The sequence below is a fragment of the Apteryx mantelli genome, chromosome 6 (assembly GCF_036417845.1).
Source record: "Apteryx mantelli isolate bAptMan1 chromosome 6, bAptMan1.hap1, whole genome shotgun sequence".
NCBI lineage: Eukaryota > Metazoa > Chordata > Aves > Apterygiformes > Apterygidae > Apteryx > Apteryx mantelli.
In genome coordinates this window covers 49,308,784-49,329,797 of record NC_089983.1, presented here as the reverse complement: position 1 = coordinate 49,329,797, position 21,014 = coordinate 49,308,784, and positions in this window count along the sequence as shown.

The following is a 21,014-nucleotide window of genomic DNA, read 5'->3' as shown; positions in this document are numbered from 1 at the left end:
GCAGAATCGACCCGGAATCATGAATGACATTAAATGTGCGAATTTACACTCTGCTAGTGTCAGAGAGTGGGACTTAAAAGTGTGGCACTGTTAGAAATGTTATCCAAAGGATAGATCAAAATTTCCTAAGACTGTTTAGTTAAAAGCCTAAAAATACTTCTGATAGCCTTCATGAAAAGTTTTAAAACCGTTGGCAGTTCTTAGGAGTTAATAACAATGTTATTGTTAATAATTAAGGAACTAGTAATAGATACTTTCCCTGACATCTTTTATCTAAGACTATCAAAATTCTTTAAAAGATTAATTAGTTAATTAAGCTTCACAACACTCCTGCGAGATAAGGGAGCATCAGACTATCACAGATCAGATGGGGGTCAGAGTACAGGGCCGTGGAAGACAGTTTCTAACCACGGATACCTCATTTTCTGGGCAGTAGATCAGCCTGCTTTGCGAAGCAGTCTCCCAGTGCTCACGCTGCAGAGTAGCAATGTCCTCACGGAGAGCAATAAGCAGTTTATTTGCCTTATATTACATAGGGGAAAGCGAAAGGTGCGGGGTAGCTTTACGAAGAAACCTGCCCGGTGACTGCATGTGCAGTTCATCACAAAAATGCTTAATGTAGGGAGCGGTCACCAAGGCCGGGGATTTCCTCCGTCCCCTCTTCTCCACCTCCTCCAGGGAACTGTTCAGGCACCAGACTTTAAGCCACGCTCACTGCTTCCCGTTTTCTGGCAGACTTTAACAACAGAACACTTCTGAAATAAGGGGATGAAAGAGTAAATGAAGTTTGCCCGTGACGGACATAAAATGCAGGCTTGAATCCCACCAGGAAGAGGAGGGAACTGAACGCAGTCTGTTCATCTTGGCTGAAGCTGACCACAGAGCCACTGGGGGGGCAATAAGGGGGCAACCAGCGAACTAGCAACTTGCAAACCCAGCTAAAGGCCAGCCTCTGTTTTGGGAGGATGCAAGTTCCTCTGAAGAAGGAAGTTCTTCTTCACCGGGAGGGTGCTGCAGCGCTGGAGATGTTACCCGGCGAGGCTGCAGGACGGCTGCCCTTGGACGTTGCCCGGCCTTGCAGCCAAAGCCTCAGCAGACGCAGTCTGGCGCAGGCAGCCCGCTCCGAGCGGCAGGGTGGGCTGGAGGCCTCCGGAGGGGCTGTCAGGGCCGGGGTCGCCGGCAGGCTCCCGGTGCCTCGGGGTTTGGCTGCCTGTGCTCAAGGTCTGCTCCGACGCGGTAAACTTGTAACTCGGATCAGGCTGCGGTAAGATGGAGCCAGGAGACACATCACTGTGCAAGCTCCCACCTAGGTCTTCGCCTGAGCGACGCGGTGCCTGGCCAGGTCTCCTTTATCTGTACCCCGGCACGCTGGCTTGGCTTCCCAGCGCCGGGACGGACCTGCCTGGCCAATCCGGGCGGTGGCTGTGCTGGTCCCCGCCGCTGGCCCGGCCCCGCTCCCCAGCCCCACGGCTGTCGGAGGAGTGGTCTGCTCCGCGCACTGCGCCTGCTTCTGGCTGACAACCAGGTGGACTGTTTGAGACATTAATTGCTGAACAGACGATGCATTTATGTGAAGCCAAATCCTGTACCTCCTCCTGCAGCTGTTCTGTGCACTTTCACATGCTGCATATGCTCTGAGTTTCCAGGTGAGCCATGTGGAAGAATATCACAGGGAAGGATTCCCACGGAGCTCGGGCAGAGATAACCCTGAGCTGCCCAGGACCAGCGAGGCTGAGCCTCTGACAGCCCCCCGGCTCTGCCAGGGACCACCGGCTCCCTTGGAGTAACGCAGCAACGGGGCTGCTGGGTCTTGCAGCTCTGGGTTTTGTAGATCCATCACTAGGTGCTTCGAGGCTGGTTTAGGTTTGCTTTATTTTGCTTTTTAAGTACAGGGATGTGATTAATTACCTAGGACCAGAAAAAAATAACTCCGATGCAAAGAGTGACAGCTTTTGCCAAGTCAGTAACTCACACTATGGAGGCACCGCCAGAGCTGTAGCTTTCTGAGTACAGGGGAAACACCACAGCATTTTTAAGTCCCTCTGGATGAAAGATGACATTTAGGAACCGGTAGCCGCCACTGGCCACACGTACCTGTGAAAGGTTAGGCTAATTGCAGGTTAAACTGGCTTCCTTGGCTTGCATTTAGCCGAGAAGCCAGAGGTTGTACTTCAGCCGGTTCAGCTCTAAATCGCGCTATCAGGCAATTATTCAATTCCAAACCAGACTTGCAGAATCTTTAATGAAATTCACAGTCTGTACATACAGCGACTGTTTAACATAAACGTAGCATGCACAAAGCAAAAGGAATTCTTATAAGAGAACTGCACGATTTTTGAACAGTTTGTTGTAGTCTGTAACTGAGATGTCAACGTTTGCAACGTGAAAATTAGTGTGGCAGCACTGCTGAGTTAAAAAAGCTATTTAGCTGACTCACACTTAAACTAAGGAAATTATTCTGAGATAAAAATTAATAGGCAAGACCTTATTTTTTGCATTTACTTATTTACAGTAAATAACCACACGTACCAGAGTTCATCCCAGGCATCCGAGCTGTTCACGTTGGGTGGTGCCACCATGGATGTCACCGTCGGAGCGGGGTTAATAGTCTGAGCGGCTCTGTAAGGACTCCGTGCAATGATCACACGGGGAATTTTGCTGGAGAGTGAAACAAATACTGCTCAGCCTTTACCAAAGCTAATTCTTAGCTCTATTTGTCACCAAGATCTGCACATTAAAACAAAGCTGGAAGTTCAGGGCCAAGCCTTTTTAAAATTCCTTTGAACCAATGTCTATCTGTCTATCTATCTATCTACAGAAGAAAAAAAAAAGATCTTTTTATGAACCCTCATTTCTCCCAAATGCTCAACATTTCCAGACAGATCCTGACCTGACATTTCTGTGAAGTTCAGAGGATTTGATTTAGTGTTCTTGAAGTTGGAAGGTCAGTGTCAGGCTGTAATAAATAGCTAGACTCTAGCTCAGCAATGGCAAAGGTAGTATTCATTCATAATAAAGATGTAGTGCAACCATAAACTCCATTGCGAGCGCTGAGCAGTATACACTTAAGAAGAGATTATTGATTGCAGTACATTAACAGATAACCTTGCCTAGAAGACTACAGAGGACTTTTTCTGTAATAAATGCAAAAAAAAAAAAAAAAAAAAGGGCAGCATTCTGAGAACATTCTTCTGAAGGGAATCGGCTTCTGCAGTGGTTTCCTGTTGATAGGAAATAAAAGACTTGACAGATAGTCTTCATCCTGATGCACATCAACTGTTAGAGAAAAGGTTTCACTTTGGTTTCTCACATTTTACCTAATACAACATATCTCCTAATCTACTTCAGTGCCTGTTAGTCTTGTATTTATAGCCATTTCCTAAAAGCACCAGAAAACTGCCTTATCTAGCCTCGACAGATTGTAGAAATAAGTTGCAAAATGACGGTCAGCACCGTTAGCTGTAGCATTATTGTAGGTCATCTTGGAAACAGCACCATTTTGTTTGACAGTTAATTAAACACAAACCTAAAACCCACCTGGAACCTGAAAATTTCAGTCCTTCTGAAGGACCTTACTTATTGCCAAATTGCCATCTTCTCTACCAGCACCTGTGCCTCACAAACAGAGCCTCCGTAGGCATCGATCCTGCCTCTGGCACGTAGCTGGGTCCGTCTACGTACCGACTGTGAGTGCTTTCCGTGCCTGCGTCCACCCCCTCCTCGTGCAATTGCCGTTTCTGTATTTTGTGCTGAGATCTGCGCTTGTGCAAAGCCTCAGAGTCCCAGCACAGCGCGTTCTTCCCTCCATAGCTTACTGGTCCGCTGGTTTTTCTGTGTCTGTTAGAAACGAAATGATTAGCTTTGAATCTGATTTACTTGCGGCAGCTATGCTCTGCTTTAGCTGTGCTGACATCCATGGCCGGACTTCCAACACTGGTTTGTCTAAATCAGATGCAGCTTCACCAAAGCAAGTTGTGATACCAAGAGCGATGAGAGGAGAACCAGCTCCAAGCTTCTGCTGAGGACGAAGCAGCAACATCACTCCTTCACCAGCAGCAAGCGCCGAATATCACGTGCACGACTGTGATAAGAGGGTGCACAGAGTTACACCCCCTTGATCCAAGACCAATCAATCCTTTTAGTCTCCCGTCTTTCCGGCACGCAAGGGCACCTCCCAGCCTGCGGCACCGGACCGGCAAGCCTGAAGCTGGGCCGTGTGCCGGAGCCCCGCGCCGGATGCGTGAGGGCGTTTGGCAAAGCGCAGGAGGTTAAATGCGAGCCTGGAGGTACTCACTCAGTGTCGCTTTTCCTCAGCTTTGAGAGAAAGCGTCATGCAGGAATATTTAGCACATCTTCCACAGTGATTTTGCATGTTTCTTACGCCTTTTGGCTTGTTCTTTAAAAATGTTTAGGTTTAATCAGTAAATCGAGAGTGTTAATGCCAGGGCAGTCTGGGGTCCGAGCAGCCAGTTGTAAGAGCTCTCTCTAGAGAGCGTAATTTTCAGGTTGATCCGGAGCACGTGCATTCGGCAGAGAGACCCCGGGATTTCCTTCCGCAAGGGAGGCGGGAGCTGCCTCTGCCCCCCTTCTGCCCCAGGACGCTGCTGCGTCGCGCTGGCATGGGGCGTCACAAGACGGGGATGGAGGTCTGAGCTTCGCCGCAGCTTTCTGCACCAGCCCTGCCCCAGTCTCTGGCTCGTAACGGCTTGCGCCTTTGCCCACGTCCTGCGGCTCCTCAAGTCGGGAGTCTGTTTTTGAGAAAAGCAGAGTCTCAGTTTTTGAGTCTGTCGCGCTTCTGAAAGGCCCTTAGAAACTAGGACAACTTTTGAGCACAATGATGTAAAACAGCATGGAAAGGCTGGGGAAGGGAGTCTCCCGGAGGAGGAGGAGGGCACCCAGCACCCAGCACGTACCGGGGCCGTGCCCCAAATATCGGGAGCCTCCGGCGCGGCCGGCGGCGGCCCCGGAAGAGCCGCAGGCCCCTTCGGACAGGCAGGGTGAGACGGGGAGCCCAAGAGGGGAGCGCTCCGGGGCAAGACGCGGGATCCCCGTGTTCGATCCAACGCCGCCTCGCTCGCAAACGGAGGTAACGGCACGTGGCTTTCTGGCGCGATGCCCCCAGGCGAGAGCTCATCCACGATTTAGCATCGGGAACGCCGGCAGAGGAAACACAACTTCTGAATTCTCAGAGTGGCAAAGAACTGTGAATGCTGGTGAAAATGAGATAATGGAGCAAAAAATAATGGGAGGGAATGAGTCAATTTTTAATAAAGCTTATATCTGAGTATAAAGCTACATTTTCTGAATTCAGGTTGAGAAGGAAGCTAGGCTAGATGTGCATCTATGTCCCTGTCCATCAGCTTTAAACTATCTGTAAAAATCATGATTATGAAAGAAGTATGAGAATCATTTTTTAAGACGGGACGTTTTCTAACCTCTGCGGATTTTTTTTATCAATTGCAAAAGGATTTTGCTCTCTTTTTCTTTTTCCAGCTGCTTATCAGTATGTGGTATCAAGGGATCATAGGTTAATCTGCTGACCACCCCTCAGCTGGCTCGTCACCGCAGAGGGCAAACGCGGATCGGGCGGTCGCAGGAACGGGAGGCAGCAGCAAGGCTCGGTGTGTTTGCACGCAGAGGTCGGGTATAAATGCCGCACAACTGTCCGTTGTTTCACCCACCAAAGGCGCCTGACGAAGAACTCCCGAGGACTGTTAGGCAGGAGGAATACAATTAATTTAATTTTTTCAGCTGATACAAGCTGTTCAGAGGCATTAAATGAGTTTCAAAACTCATGAGAAAAACATGGATTCCAATTTACAGGGCTGGTTAATAACATTTGTCTCGCAGCGAGGCAGGGCAGAGGGGGAAAAACTGCAGTGGCTCATTCGCTGCGAGCTGTAAGCGCCGCTGCAGCCCGGGAGGCTCCACCTGGCCCGTCCCGCGCACGCACGGGCATTCGGAGCGTAGGGGACGTCCCGCGTCTCGCAAGCCTGGTTTTCAGCACCTGGCGTGGCTGCGCCCACCTCCGCGGGCCCGTTGGCCGCGGGCGCTGCTGCGAGATGCGTCAGACTCGCTCTGCTTTGCCCTCTCCGGAGGCCGGCGGGGCGGACGGTGCCCTGCGAGTCCCACAGCGCAACGTTTTGTTCTGGCGCCGAACTGAATTAAAGGACAGCAATGCAGGTTTCCCAATAAAGCAAATTTCCCCCCTTTCCAGCCAACTCCGAATGGCCCCGGTTCTATTACAAACCAGGGACAGCACAAGTTCACCCTGAATTATTCACCGCCTCGGCGAAACAGGGGCCTGGGCGCCGCCTGGCCTGCGCTGCCCGAACCCGGACATGGGTGAAATGCTGCTGGATGCAGGCAGCGTCGGGGAGACTCGCCGCATCTTTAACAGCTTTGCTACCAAACCGGCTTCGAGGGAGGAGCAGCGCCAGGTCTGGAAACTCCAGCTAGCACAACCTCCAGCGTCCCCGCGCCGGCTGCCACACCGCTGCCTTTGATCCGTGTGTGCCGTGGGAATGCCGGCAAGGGGGGTCCAGGGGGGTTCAGGCCCCGGTGCCCGGCCGGGCGGGCGACCTTGGTCTCGGTGCCAAATGGGTGGCTAAAACGAATACAGAAAACGAGCGTTGTCTCCCCCTGAAACGCCAGCTCTGCTCCGCGCGTGGCTGCCGGCTTATGGGCACAACCCCTTCCATGGGGGGATGCGCCGGGATTCCAGCTCTGCAGCCCTCGTCCCACCCAGCGCTTTAAAAAAGCCGTGGTGTCACGCGGAGGATTGCTTTGCACCTTGCGAACGGCAGATCAGACGGGACGGGGGGTGGCGCGACGCCGCGGCGCGACGCAAGCGTCTCGTTCCTGGTGTGCAGCACCAACCTCCCGAAAGCCGCGCACGGTCCTCTCCGCTTGTGGCTTAAAACGTGGCTGTGAGCGGAAGAAATTCCTGTGGTGTGCTCAAAATGTAGGGTGAAATCTGCCCATTTCCCAGTCGCTGGGCCGCGTCCCCTCGGGAGGAGGAGGAGGAGGAGGATATTGGGTGTTTCATCCCGTATCTCAGCAGTTAGGTCACCTACTCCCATTAGCGAGACCCGTCTGGTTCTTTCCTCCACTGAGGAAGACGTGCTGCTTCCTCTGGCAACGCTTGAAGACAAAAGTGAGCTTAATTCCAGCAAAAAAAATCAGGGCTGCGAATCCAGACTGCAAATAGGCAGCGCTCAGCGTTCGAGGTGTTGGCACCGAAGGCCTGGAGAAGGGTCAAGCTCAAATCCTGCCCTCCTTGTTTTCTCTTGGCCAGTTTGGGCCACCATCTGCCACGCAGGCTGCTTTTCTGGGCCCGCTGCTGGACCCCCGCGTCCCCCCGTGACGGCAAGGGGACCTCGTCGCTTAACTCCCTGCTGGGAACGCGGCATCCGAAAGGCAGCGGCTGGGCAACGGGCGGCCGAGAAGGACGGTCGAAGGCACGGACGGAGAGACGCTGCGAAACGTGGGACTCCTCAGCCAGGCAGCAGCCATGGGGAGTCACCACGGCGCAAGCTCAGAACCGAAGGGAGCGTTTCTGCACACGGCTTGCACTGAACCTTTGGAATTTGTTAAAACTGGGGGATCCAAAACCGGTCGGAGCAAATCCATGGAGGAGAAGGGCTATTCAGCAGAGCAGTGCGACCTCAGAGCAAGGAAGTCCCTGAACTCCGGCTTGCGGGATGCCAGATGTGGGAAATCGCCAGGGGAAGGACCTCGCTATTTTTTATGCACTTCTCAATATATCTGCCCCTGGCCGTTCCTATTAACCTAGTCGGACCTTTGGTTCTTTGGTCTTTGAAATCTTAGTCCCTTTTCCAGCTGCAATCTCCAAGCACGAGCATCCGCAATTACTCGCCGGCGTAGAGAAGAGCTCTGTGAAAGCTCCGGTTTTATGCCGAACGTAGCAGGTCACATTCGTGTAACACCTGGCTTCATGCGATCTCCGGCCTGGCTGAAAGCTTTAACGTCTAGCCAGGCTGCGACGGGGTCCCAGGAGACACGAAGCTGAGGAGAGTCCTACCCTCCTTGCCTCCCTTAACCGTTCAGTTCCTCACTGGGGGAAAAACACGTAAATAAACAACCGACCCAGCAAACCCACCCCGCGTAGCTCCTAACCGGCTTTCCTCCATGAAAAATGGGAGCTATTGGCTTTTCACGATGTGGGTGTGATTAATGAGCTTAATCACGGGATACTTTGATCCATCTCTTGTTTTTAAAGGATAGTCAAAAACAAGAAGAACTGCTACCCTTTGTGCTTCTGTAATTTCGTTAATCACGGAAACCAGGGAGTCTTCTGCACAGTCAGCGCTTGCATGCATTATAAACTATATTTGCAAAACACAACAACAATTGCTTTTATATTCTGAAGCCGGAGAGTATATCCTAGTTGGCAGAAAGCTCAAAGGAAATTCATGAAGACCCAAAATTCCTGCAGGAATTTAATTAAACTTTAATCTGGGCAACACTCATACATATCTGCTTATACAGTGTCGTCTCAGGCAAAGCTGCTCCGCTTGGTCTTCCAGATTTCAGTTTCCTGGCCACTCGTCATCAAGCCTGTTCACATTTTCTCACGCCGTTCAGCCCTTCAGGTGGGAGACGATCCGACCCGAGCGAGTCCCTCGTCCCTCCCGGTCCCTTCGCGCTGCTCAGCGCTTGTGAGCAGAACGGGGAGAAATCAGCCTTTTTTTGCGCACCTGTGAACAGGGTCCTGGTCCTGGTCCTGTGCAAGCAGGTACTGAGCAAGCCAAATCTGCAGCTGGGAAACAGCGTCCAGGTCTCCGCAGAGCTGAAAACACGCAGACATCGGGCAGCCTCCAGTTCGGAGCACCCCAGCCCGGTTTTTCCCCCGAATTTCCCCGTGGGAGCCGAACTCGCTGCACCACCGCGGGCTGCGAGAACACGCAGGAAATCTGTGTCCTGCCGGGCTTGGGCAGAGGGGACGGGATGGGATGGGACAGGACTCCCCGTCGCTGTGGCCAGTCCCTGTCCCACCAGCAGCTCTCATCTTCATAAACCCATCAAGTTCTGCGTTGAAACAAGTTAAATTTTATTGCCTGAACTATCAAGCACATAAATCACTTCCACACATTAACACTAGCATTAATTAAGCTGCTAGAAAGCCCTGCTGCAAGAGTGAAGATCTTTCAGCAGCCTTCTGCGATACTTTGACATCAATAATTGCAAAAATAGTAGTAGGAACAATAATAGCAAAAACCGAAAACGCATCATTGTTCACACTAGCACGCCGAAACATTACGCTAGGTGCTGCTGACACCCTTGTTTCTGACACAGCTTTTTAGTCCCAAGTTTGTAAGAAGTCAGAAACCAGACTGATGTGGCCAGTTCGGATGGTTTGGGCATTTTCAGGTACGTACGGCTGTCAGATGCCTACGCCATCCGCCCGTGCATTGTAGCAAACAGACAGGGCCAAATGCCGCACGACTGTGAAACCGGGATAATCCAGCGAGGCCGCTGCGGGACTGCGATGCCACGCGGGTGCAAACGAAAGAGGACCTTTATCATTCTAACCGCAGAACTATTTTATGCACAACCTTTTGAACAAGACTCTGTTCTTCATTTGGATAGCTGCTGAGCTGCACTTTAGACTAATTACAGTCCAGCAATCGCTGCCTCTGGCTGCTCTTCTCTCCAGCCGAACGTAGCCTGTGTCCCACATAAAACGCAGAATAACAGCCTTGCAAATCTATTTTTGGAGCAACAATGAAATAACATCTATTCAAACGCCGAGCAGCCGGGTGACCTACTATTTCAGCTGGCTGCACTCATTTTTCCAGATTCCGGCAAGAGAGGATACCTGGGGTTTCAACACGAATAAGAAAAAGGGATTTAAACGAACGATCCAGCATTTAACGGGGAAATACCCCACAGTGGAAGTGGTTAAGCGGGCAGCCTTTGGCACAGCAGCAGCCTGTGTAGCTCAGGCACTTAGATGTGCACGTGCTTCTCTTACGGCTACAGCGCTGGGGAGGTAGGACCCGGAGGGAGACGCGCTCCACCAAGGGGTGCCGAGTTCCCCCGCTAATAGGGGGTTGCTCCCCAGAAAGGGCGCACCAGGAGAGCCCTTGTCGCCCCCGGGGGCCGCGTGGCGGAGACCTGCCGTGGGAAGGAAAAAGGGAAACACAAGGAAGCTGAAAAGGAAAGATTAAAACTGTGCTTGTACAAAGCGCCGGGAACGCAGCGCTCTCCACCAGTGCGGGCACTGCTTGGTCTCGTGAGCCACGAGGACCTTCTCCACGGCGCTGCTACGGGTGACCTTAGCTGCAAGGTGCTGCCGCGAGCACGTCGGGAAGGGTTTCCGGGAGCGCGCCGGCCTCCGGCAGCCCCTGGCAGAGGCAACACCTCCATATCCCCGTTCCCAGCCTTTCCCTTAGTCCCAGGGCTCCCTGATTTGCTCTTAAGGGCCACATTCACCTGCAGGTTGGACTTTGCTGGATTTCTCGTGACACTTCATGAACACAGTAATAGGCTGTACCACATCCAATGCTTTGGGGAAGGTAAATTTTATGATTCTTCCACTTTCCTTTTTCCTCTATATTTATTTTTAAGTCAGCTAGCTCTGAAGTCAACAGTTCTGGTTGAAAAACAGGGTAAGTAGCAATCGCGCTGTTTATAAGCGCTCAGCTCAGAAGAGTCTCCAGCCCACGAGTAAAGGTGAACGAACCCAGCAGACTTCTCGGCTGTGCAGCATTAAGTCAGCGCTGTGGTTGCCCGTGAATAAGTTCAAAGCTGTAACTTCTTTTAATGACGTAAACGAGACGGGCAGCAGCAGCCATTCTATAATTTAAACAAGTCCTCAAAATCCATTGGCCTCATTCCTTGTTTTTTTTTTTTTTTTTACAAATGCCAGAACCATTTTCTGTAGAAAAATGAAAATCACCGGTGGCCAAACCACACCAGATTTGCGCTCCTGCTCCACTTCCTGATGGGGTGTTAGCGCTTTCCTTTCCGTGGGCGGCCGTTCCCGTCTTTCACACCAGCGGCTCCGCGCAGAGCCTGCAACACAAACCGCAGTCAGGTTATTGAACAGCAAATATTTCCCTGGCTCTTATCACGACTCGTTAACTAGATTAAGCTGCAGTTATGTTGCCTTCTGTTACGACATTAAATAACGCGGCCCGAGCGGCCCATTGCGGGAGGAGAGCCGGACTGCCGGTGGTGCACGCCAGCTGCTCGGGAAACGCCGTCGCCGCGAGCGGGAAGGTCTCAGCCTGCGCGTTTCGAGCGAGTCCTGCCTAACAGGAGGAAAATGCATTCATCCTTTTATTCATCCGTTGCAAAACAGCAGGGCAAGTCGGTTCTCCCATGCCATGCAGAGAAGAGACCCAAGTCCCAAAATTCCTGCAAGCGTCAGGAAAACCCGCGTTTCGGTGGAGGCGAGGCCCTGGCAGGGCCCCGAGGGCCGTGGCTGCAGGGGAGGCTGCGGCGGGAGCGCGGGCGGCGGAAGAGCCCACGAGCGCCGGGAGGCCGAGGGGCCGCCGAAACGCGCGGCCCAGGCAAAGCCCTGACGGGAGCTCGCCCGCGCCGGGGAGGCCGGGCTTCGTTGGCCTCAATGCCCGTGACGTCTGCTTGGTAATTAAGTTTGGGGGTATTAAATAGAAAAGAAATTTGCAAAACCAGAGCAGCGCTTGCTGCGATGTTCTGTGAGACCTTCTTTCCTCGTGGAGCCGTGCAGGATGAAAGACGGTTTCTAATTGCTGCCTGCAGCAGCCCGGGACTACGGGCACGCAAAGCAGAGGCGGAAAACGTTTCGGTGCAAACCTGCTCTGCTCTGGGCCGGGGGGGCCCGACCGCCTCCGAGGAGCAGTGCAACGGGTGCTTCCCAACGACGTTTTCTCTCTCTTTGCTTCAGTTCCTGCCTGACAGCGGAGCAGGACCCAGGCAAGAAAACAGACGGCTTAAAGTGCCGGGCTAAGGAGTCCTCACGCGGCGCACTTTGCCCTTTGCTGGTGGCTGTTTCAGGGTTTAAAGCCCTGCGAAATGCATCGGTCGTAAACCAGCCCCTTCCAAGCAACAGCTTCAGTGCTGCAGCCTCCCTGAATTTTAAAGACCGGCATATTTTAATGGAAAGTTTGCATGGAAAAAAAACTTAGAAAACATCATTTTGGGGAGGGGAGGTCCGAGCTTTTGGTTCAGCTCCTACGACGCATTTCCTTGCTGCCTCTTGAAGCAATCACGAAAAGCCAAGGCCCGGGTTTAGCGGGGACATTAGCGCCGGCGTCAGCTCGCCGTCCCGGCTCACCGGCCGAGCCCCACGCTGCGCCCGTGCCCGCGCCCCCCGTGCGCCGACGTGAGCCGCTGCCTGTGGTTCACTATGGATCAGAGCGCTCGGTTCGCAGAACGGTCTGTGAATAACCCGTAAATCTCTCAAACATACTCGTCATTTGCTAAATAGCGGCAGTGGATTTTCTCGGCGCGCGGCTCGTGGGCAAGCTGTCGGCGGCAGCTGCTCGCCGCGCGCCTCGGGCTGCGCAGCGCCGCCTGCGCCTTTCTTCGGCTCCCTCCTCGCAAGGCCCTAAGCGGGAGACGCGGGATCACAGCTCGCCTTCCGCTTCCTGCTAAAATTGCACAAAAATTGTTTGAATTGGCTGTTGCAGTGAATGGTCCTATGACAAACACGTTTGCTGTAATTTATACGAAAAGAAGAAGGAGCAAGGTCAAATTCAAGTAAGGCGAATTGGTTGCCATATTTAAATCAATATTGACAGAGAAATTTGCTGCAAAGTCAAGTAATACAATGCAAATAAAGAAGTAGCATTGCTAGCTAGAAAGAAATGTTTCCCATTTTTTTAACTGAGAGAATAAATTTAGAAAGGTTTTTTTTTCAACTTTTTATAAAATGCCGTTTGGATTTTCAGCAATAGAAGGAATTACGTATTTTAAACTCCCATTACCGGTGATGGAAGTATTGCTCATACAACGCTTGTGAGCTCATGCCCTTCGGAGTCTACTTGAATTTGAAATGATCTGTTTACGAGGTTAGAGACAGTTTGGCAACTTATTACTTTGCGCTTACAAATTCTTTTTCATCCGAGGATCTCAGAGTAGTTTATCAACATCAATTAAGCCACAAAACACTTGTGCTGGGCCTGCCCTATCACACTGGCTGAACAAGTGGATAATCAGAAATAGAGCTAGTCCGGGTTTGTACAGCGAATCTGTAAGAACAACAGGAATCCAAGCTGGAAGGATCCCAGGGCCGCTACACCCGCCGCTCACCGGTGTGGACTAACCTGGCGCTCTACGAACGGGCGAGATGCAGAGCGGAGCGGAGAGGAGGATAAAGGATATCCTTCATAAGGATAAATATTGCTAAATTCTCAGATCTGGATCAGCAAACAGAGGGCAGAAAATGGGGGTTTCTCCTTAGCAAGGAAGGAGCAAGTCCAAACTTCTAGCATGATATACCTTTATCTGCCTTCCTGTGGTTCGGTCACAGTTTTTAGTCAGTGACGTCTTTGCACCAGTTTTGTCGTTGCAGAGCCTGAGACCGTCAGTGACCGGGACAGAGGCCTCGTGGCAGAAGGGGCCGCGGATGCTTTCTGCCTTGGTCACTGCTAATGGACAGTTAACTCCTGGAGAAGCAGAGTTCTCCGAGGAAACAACCTCGAAGGCCAGCAGCTCGTGGCCAGAGAGAGCACACACCCTTTGGAGGGCTGGCTGCCAGCCTGCTCCTAACCAAAACATCCCTGGATGGGAAAAGGATCGAGGAAAAATAAAAAGTGCAGGGAAAAAAACCCTTGTCACGGAAAACAGCTAAAGGGGCGACTGTGAGAGCAACGTGGATGAAGAGACCAGTCAGTGGAGGAGAAGCTGAGCTGAGGAACAGGTTTGCTGCACCGTGAAATGAGGAGGAATTGCAGAAGGAAGAGGAGTGGTGAAGAACAGATGGAAAGCTAATCCCTCAAGGACTGAGGAAAAGAAAAGAGATAATAACCAGGGAGTGGAGCTCGCAGGGAAAAATTATGCCAAATGATGATCAGATTGCAAGAGAGTACAAAAAAACACAATGATTTATACACTGAAGAAAGAGCAAAGGGAAAGGAGCGGAGATTCCCACCCGTCCCGGCTCCTGTAGTTGAAACGCTCTGTGTTACGAGGGCCTCTCCGAGAGAGCAGATATCGGGAAGGAAGGATGTGCCCTCAGCCAGGGGTGAAGCACCAAATGCGGACCCGAGGAACAGGAAAGGCCGCGGAGCTTCTGCATGTTCGGACAAATCACCCTGTCGGGTTCCCGTCGGGGTGGCTCGGGGATAAGGCTCTGAGGCAGGGGAAACGGCTGAGGAAGGTGGAGGTCAGGGGGACCTCAGGGGATGGAAAAGTACAAATCCCGCCGTAGGAACTTCTCCCAGAACGCTGTGAACGGCTTTCATCGCTCACATCCAGGAAATATGAAAACAGAAGCAAAAATAGAGCAGGCTACTGGAATAACTATGGGAATGGAGAACCCATCAGAATGATACTGGAAGAATCTGGCTTGTCTCACGTAACAAAAGTAAGGCAATACTATTGCTGTTCTTATATACGTAAAAAGAGCAGAGAACTGGTTGCTATTGGGTGAAATGTGCATAAGAACATGCATAAGGTGCAAAGTGAGAAATGTACATAAGGTGTAAGCTGGCTGTGGATTTATTCAGCCTGGAAATTACAGATTGCGTGACAAGCTCAGCCTGTCCCACCAAAATACATTTTAATACGGCCAGATGTGGTGTCACACACAGAGGAGGGAGGTTTTGCGCACAGAATGAGACCAAACCTGCCCATGGGGGTTTGTATCCCGAGAGGTGTGACGCTGGGAAAGCCCGTGGGTCACACTGGACGCGTAGCACAGCACGAGGTCCCGGGGTGAGGGGTGTTTCAGCAAAAAGGCCAGTGCAATCCTTTACACGGACCAGCAGTAAGCAAAATGCTTAGCATGAGCTAATCCGGCCAAACCACACGACTTCCGTGTTTCAAATAGCTAATTCAGGTGGGGTAAACCAATGCGTATTCCAGGCACGGCTCCACAACAAATTATTGAGATGCAAATTAGGCAAACTGCAGTAATTGCCCTTCTTCACCTTTCTCCGCCACGATAAACACCGTGCAGCTTATCCCCTCTCATCGGGAGGTAAACCACCTCGCAATTACGGTGTGGACGGAGGCCCGGAGTATAAGCGTGGGCCGGCTGCCTCGTGCCGTCCTGGCCGCGGAGCCGCCCCTCGAAGGCGAGCGAAGGGGGGCCGGCCGCAGCGCTGCCCCTCCGTGCCCGCGGGAGCAGTGCGTCGCGGTGATGCCCAGCGCCCGCGGGACGCTGGGGCGTTCGTCCCGCTCCACGGCGGTGGCCGGTGCTTGCAGCCGCTTGCCTGGCGTGTGGCTGCAGCAAGCAGCGTGATTCAAAGTACATCGCAGGCGCCGGGACTGAGCCAAGAACTGCAGAGTATTTTATTTAACAACTACCGCTTTAATCGCCTTGTCATTGGGGGGAAAAAAGGTAGTCGATGCCTTTTAAAAGAGAGAAAGAGTTGATGGGGCAACACTTCAAGACAGTACAGGAAATCCCACAGCTGTCTGAAAAATCCAGGATGTTTTAGGTAAAACTCTAAATTGCCAACAAAGCGACATGCCGCTCCGTAAGCAAGAAAAGCCATTACCAAATGAAAAAATGGAAACGGTTCCCGATGGTATTATTGCCACCCTTAAGTCATGGCTGCACCAGGACACAACTATCTCACCATCACTATATAGCTATGCTATAGCAGACTACCTCGAGGCCAAATTTGGGATCCTGCTGCCATTACGCTGATGAGTGTGGTCGGTGCTAGGGGATCATATCTGAAGGACATAATCCAGTGCTTAATTTCTTGATTTCTTCTATTTCTCACTCCACACTCCACCAAACGCTTGAAAACATCCATCACCAGCAGAATTATTTCTCTTTCCTGATACATTTAATTTTTATCTGTGTTGCTTGTTACACACGGGGGGAAATGTTGTCAAGTTCACTAATTTGTTGCAATCATTAAGTCTCCTGAACTCCTTCTGAGTCTTTTTTTGACATGGTTCTGTTTTGTTTTTTTTTTTATTATTTTTATGAACGGGAACAAGGCTCACAGCATAAACAGGATTTGTTTTGTAATTTCAAATCAGATGACTGCTGAGTATACATTAAATACACACATGACTCTGTACATGACTCTGACGCAATAACTGATTGTCTAGGGTGTAGCTGTGTTGTTCTCTCTCCTACTTGAACATCCATATGGGTGGCTGTATATATTCAGAACTAATTAAAAATATGTATTTGCACACTCTATATTGCCGTTAATTATGTGCTTCAAGGCACAATAACTATGTCTAGAAACTTAATTTTGTGTTAGGATGATTGATTGTCCCAAAGTACTATACAATCTTGACATCCAGCACTGAATTCTGTTTGTAGTTATAATTCCAAAAAGCACAAGCCATTTTTGTAAGGCATTCATAAAAAGCACATGCTGCGGGTTACGTTAAACATGCAAAGTATAAAGCTAGAGTTGTCCCTGTACAGCAAGTGCAAATCCCTTGACTTTACTGGAGATGCAGACAGAATCAAATCTAGTCCACAGCCCTGCAAGAAGAATCGCTTACACACCGTCTGGAAGCACACTGTTACGCTCTGATGTGATGCAAAGTAGCACACTGGCAGTTTCCATCCCTAGTATAACTGCTCGCAGCGAAAGGACAGGGAGCTTTCTACTTCACGAGAGGAGCTTCTGATCGGAAATTTGGCTTGCACCTTGGAACAATTGGGAATGCATCACAGCCAAATTCTTCACTGCCCATACATTTATTTAGACAGCAGGATGTGGCTCGGAGGGTGCCAAAGTGAGGCAGATTTGTCATGAAAATTAGAACTTTATTTCAATATCTACTGCCATATTCGTGAGGCCAAGAATTCTTCATGTGACCTTCCACTGAATGCAACAATTCTTCGAGGTAAATCTACTGGGTTTCTGTAAGACTTTTCCTACATGCCAAAACACCCATTTCCTCTTGATTCCTGACTCGAAGGGATGGGAGGGTAGGAAAGAGAGCTGTGGTCCCATAACCTGCCTAGTCCACCTACCTCTGATTTGCTGCTATGAAACAACAACAAGCTGGTAGGAGCTGTTCCACCATGACGAACCACTAGCACAAAAGAAGAGCTGATGCCCTGGCTCTGCATGTTCTCAGTTTAGTGCTCCCCCCTTCTCAGGGACGTTACAGATGGCCATGCCTTTTACATACCAATGTGTACTACTGTGTAGTACTGCAAGTGTTCTCAGAAGTCTACACCGCTGGAAGGACATCTCCCAGAGACTCAGGAACCAAGACCTAACACAAAGATAAGTATGTCCTTATAGAGTTCCCTATGTGAAATACAGAGTCAAGAGCTGCAGCTCAAGAAGCAGCAGCAGCACTCACACACAAAAAGCTGCGCCAGGGTGGAGGATGCTGCCTGGGCTGAGCATCTCACAGGGAAATGTCTTCTGCCTGCTCCAGGGGGAGCTACCCACCACCATGTTGACACAAACCTGGCCTGCCCTGACAGAAAACACTTTTTTGAGAAAGATGTTAAGATCCCAGGACAAACCCTGTCAACATGGTCTCTCTACGTTTGGACGGCTATTGGATTTAGATGCTGTGTGGGTGCTGTGTATGAAAGAACTGGGGAGAAGTGGGATGCATTAATGTCAACTGCTTCATCTCTCTCCCTCTTTCTTCTCCATGCTGGCTAATGAAAGAAAGATGAATCCAATTGTGTAACACCAGATACAAGGGAAAAAAATCTATGATTAGGTAATGTATTCCAACTCAAATCAACTTATTTCCAAGAGTACTGCAGTAGCCATAGACAAAAAAGCGTCTAAGGTGCTTTTATGAGGAGACTTGAGTTTCTGAGCTGAATAACAAAAGCCAAAGAAAACTTAATAATGAATCAAAGTATTTAAAGAGTAAAGGTATGTTCCATTTACCTTGTATCTGTATGTGTATGGTATCTGACTGTGTATAAAGTAAAATATATGATCACAAATGCTCAAGTTTTTCTGTACTTGTTTAATGCAGTACCTTCTTCCCTGCAAGGGCAAGGGCATGACTGATAGTCTGACTGAAAGTCTCCATCTGTCGACAAGAGAGCAGTAAAGCAGAGCAGCATTAAGACTCTGCTTCTCTCTGGCTTCTTCTCTTGTCACAAGTATCACCTAATAGTAAAATCAGAAAATTGAGGGGCAGAGCATGCTCACATGTACCTTTTGAAATGCTTTACATGGAATTATTTTCAGCATTTCTGTTTAGTCAGTGTCTCTCTCTGCATGACTCCCACACAGAGCAACAGCAGAGAGGACCATTATAAAAAGAGAAAAAAAATTTCAGTAAGCAAAAAAAATTTGGCAAGTAAACTAGGGGTCATCTGTAGAAGGATATGGCATCTAGTCAGTTATAAAACAAAATCAGAAGTCTTACCAAATTGTCGTTGTGCTTTTAGGCACTATGAAAAATCTTCCTAAGAGTTACCAAAGTTTTTAAAAAGCAAACATTTTGTACAATATCAATTATCCTTTAAAACACGTTACAAAAGTTAAGCCTTGAAATTAAGTATTACAACACGTTACAAAAGTAACACAGAAAGATCAGAGTTGACCAGTTTGATGTGCAATATTGCACTGAAGAGGGAGAAGCAGCTGACTTCCCACAAAGTACTGGAGATCAGGCACCGATACGGATACCAGAATTTGCAGGTGGGCCTAGTCACATTAATATCTGAGATACAGGCTCACGTACTGCTCAGTACTCAGGCATAAACAGATTACCAGATTTGGAGTCTGGAAAAACAGGTTTAGAAATAACATTTTGTTTTAATAGTTGCTTTTCTAGCCTCCTCTGCAGTGCTTCCTAGGAGTTCTCCTTAATGAATAGCTTCTTCCTGCAGGACTCAGGCTAATTGGCCATGCCCTAATTTTTTCTTTTCTCTTGCTGGGTCTTATCATTGTTGTGGATTTTATTATTTACAGTGGGATTTAGGTTTATTAAAAGGTGTTGGGAAATGTCCTGTGGCTTGGTCATGGTGGTGCCTGCAGTAGAGGTTCTGTGGATGATTCTGGACTATATGTTACATGACTGCCCAAAACTGGGGCTTAGATTCAACACAGGTGGTCCTCTTCAGTCCTCCATTTCTAAAAGGTATCACAGAACTCAGATGTATTGATGACTAGATAAAAAATGGAGCAAACGTACATGAAGATTTGTGACATTCAGTTCAATATTAAGGTGACAAAGACAATGTTACAGGACTTTAAGAACCAAAGAAGCTATCCACTTATTCACATATGCAACTGCTTGATTATTGCACAACATGTAATACTGCGGAGGGTGAGAGAGCTGAAGTCAATAAAAGAGAAAACTCATTGTCTTGAATTATACGCAACTCATTACAATTTGCTATTTCAGCCAGACAACATTAGTGTTTATTGCATTCTGTACAAATTGATTCATCCTTCCTCTTTAAGGCAATTAAACAAATTAGTGCCATTTTTATTCAGCCTGATTCATTAAGTGAAATTATAAGCTTCAATTTAATTAGTAAATTTAAGACTTAGGGAAAGGAGCTCCATTTTGCCTTAAAAATCTGACAGTAGGAGTTCATTTCCAGAACTCAGTTCAGTATTCTTAACTACAGTCATGAAAATGAAGCAATGTTGCCACCTACAGACTGCCTCAAACTATCAAAAAGGTGAACAAAACAGTAACTTGATCTGAAACTGGACCATAGACGCAGCTGGTGAGACTAAACATACGGTCTTCCAGTTAATCTGCAAATGCAATTTTTAATCAACAGAAACAGTGAATATGTTAATATTGTATCATCACAGGCTCCAGATGATTTAAAATAAGTGTTTTTGATGTATAAAATATTCAGGAAATATAAACTGACTTCATTTTGAAGAAACATCAGTGTATTATTCAATTAAAATTTAATATCCAACATATCATCTAAAATTCTTTACAAAATATGCTAGAAATTATTTTTAAACCAGTAAATGAGGCCTTTAACATGCTGAAGTTTCAGACATGCATATCATAGCTGAGAGAAAAACTGTGGTGCCTGAAATTTCAAATAAGCAGGTGGGAAAAGAAAAAAAAAATCACTGAATCTTATAGAAATGCTTTCAGGAATCTTGTTCTCAGAACTTTCAAGGTCCTAATTTCCTAACAGAAATACAGCCACTTTAGCATGGCTGGGTCTCGCTTTTCCATGAGTGCTCCTGTTCAGTGAGAAGTCAAAAATAGGCTCTGACTCATGTGCTGACATTACCGTGATTATGAGTCAGGCTCATGACTACTTGAAAACTTATGACTGTGCATATTCCAACAGGCACAGGGTGCTGGGTTCGACACCACTGACTCACGCACTGACCCGGCAGGAGCTCCCGTTAGTTCGGAGCCACGTTGCTCCTCAGAGAGAGCAGGTACGCCGCAGCCCTGGGCAGCTGCTGTGAAGAGTAAGGGAGCAGCAGGCCCTCAGGTGCACCGGAGAGCGGCTGTTGGGGGGGTTTCACAGCCCTGCTCGCGTGGCTGCAGGGCCTTTGCTGGAAGAAGGCTGCTCCCCACAGCAACGCTCGCCACAGCAACACCACTGTCGCGCACCCTGTTTCTCCACCTTCCCTCCCTCACACCCAGCCTTTCACACGACAGAGCGCATACACTCAAACATCTTTTAAAATAAAGGGAGAAAAGCTACGCAATAGGGACCGTATCGAGTAACGGAGCCGGGGGGGACTGAGGAAAAACGGCCGCCACAGACATCAACAGCCGCACACACCGCCCCAAGATGGCGGCCCCGCCCTGACGTCATAGGCCGCCAACGGCGGCCCCGCCCCGGCGAGCGAGGCAGCCGGGCCCGCCCCCGGACTCTCCCCGCCCCCTAGTGGGCGGGGCATCCGCGCGCCACCGCCAGCAGTCCCGCCCCC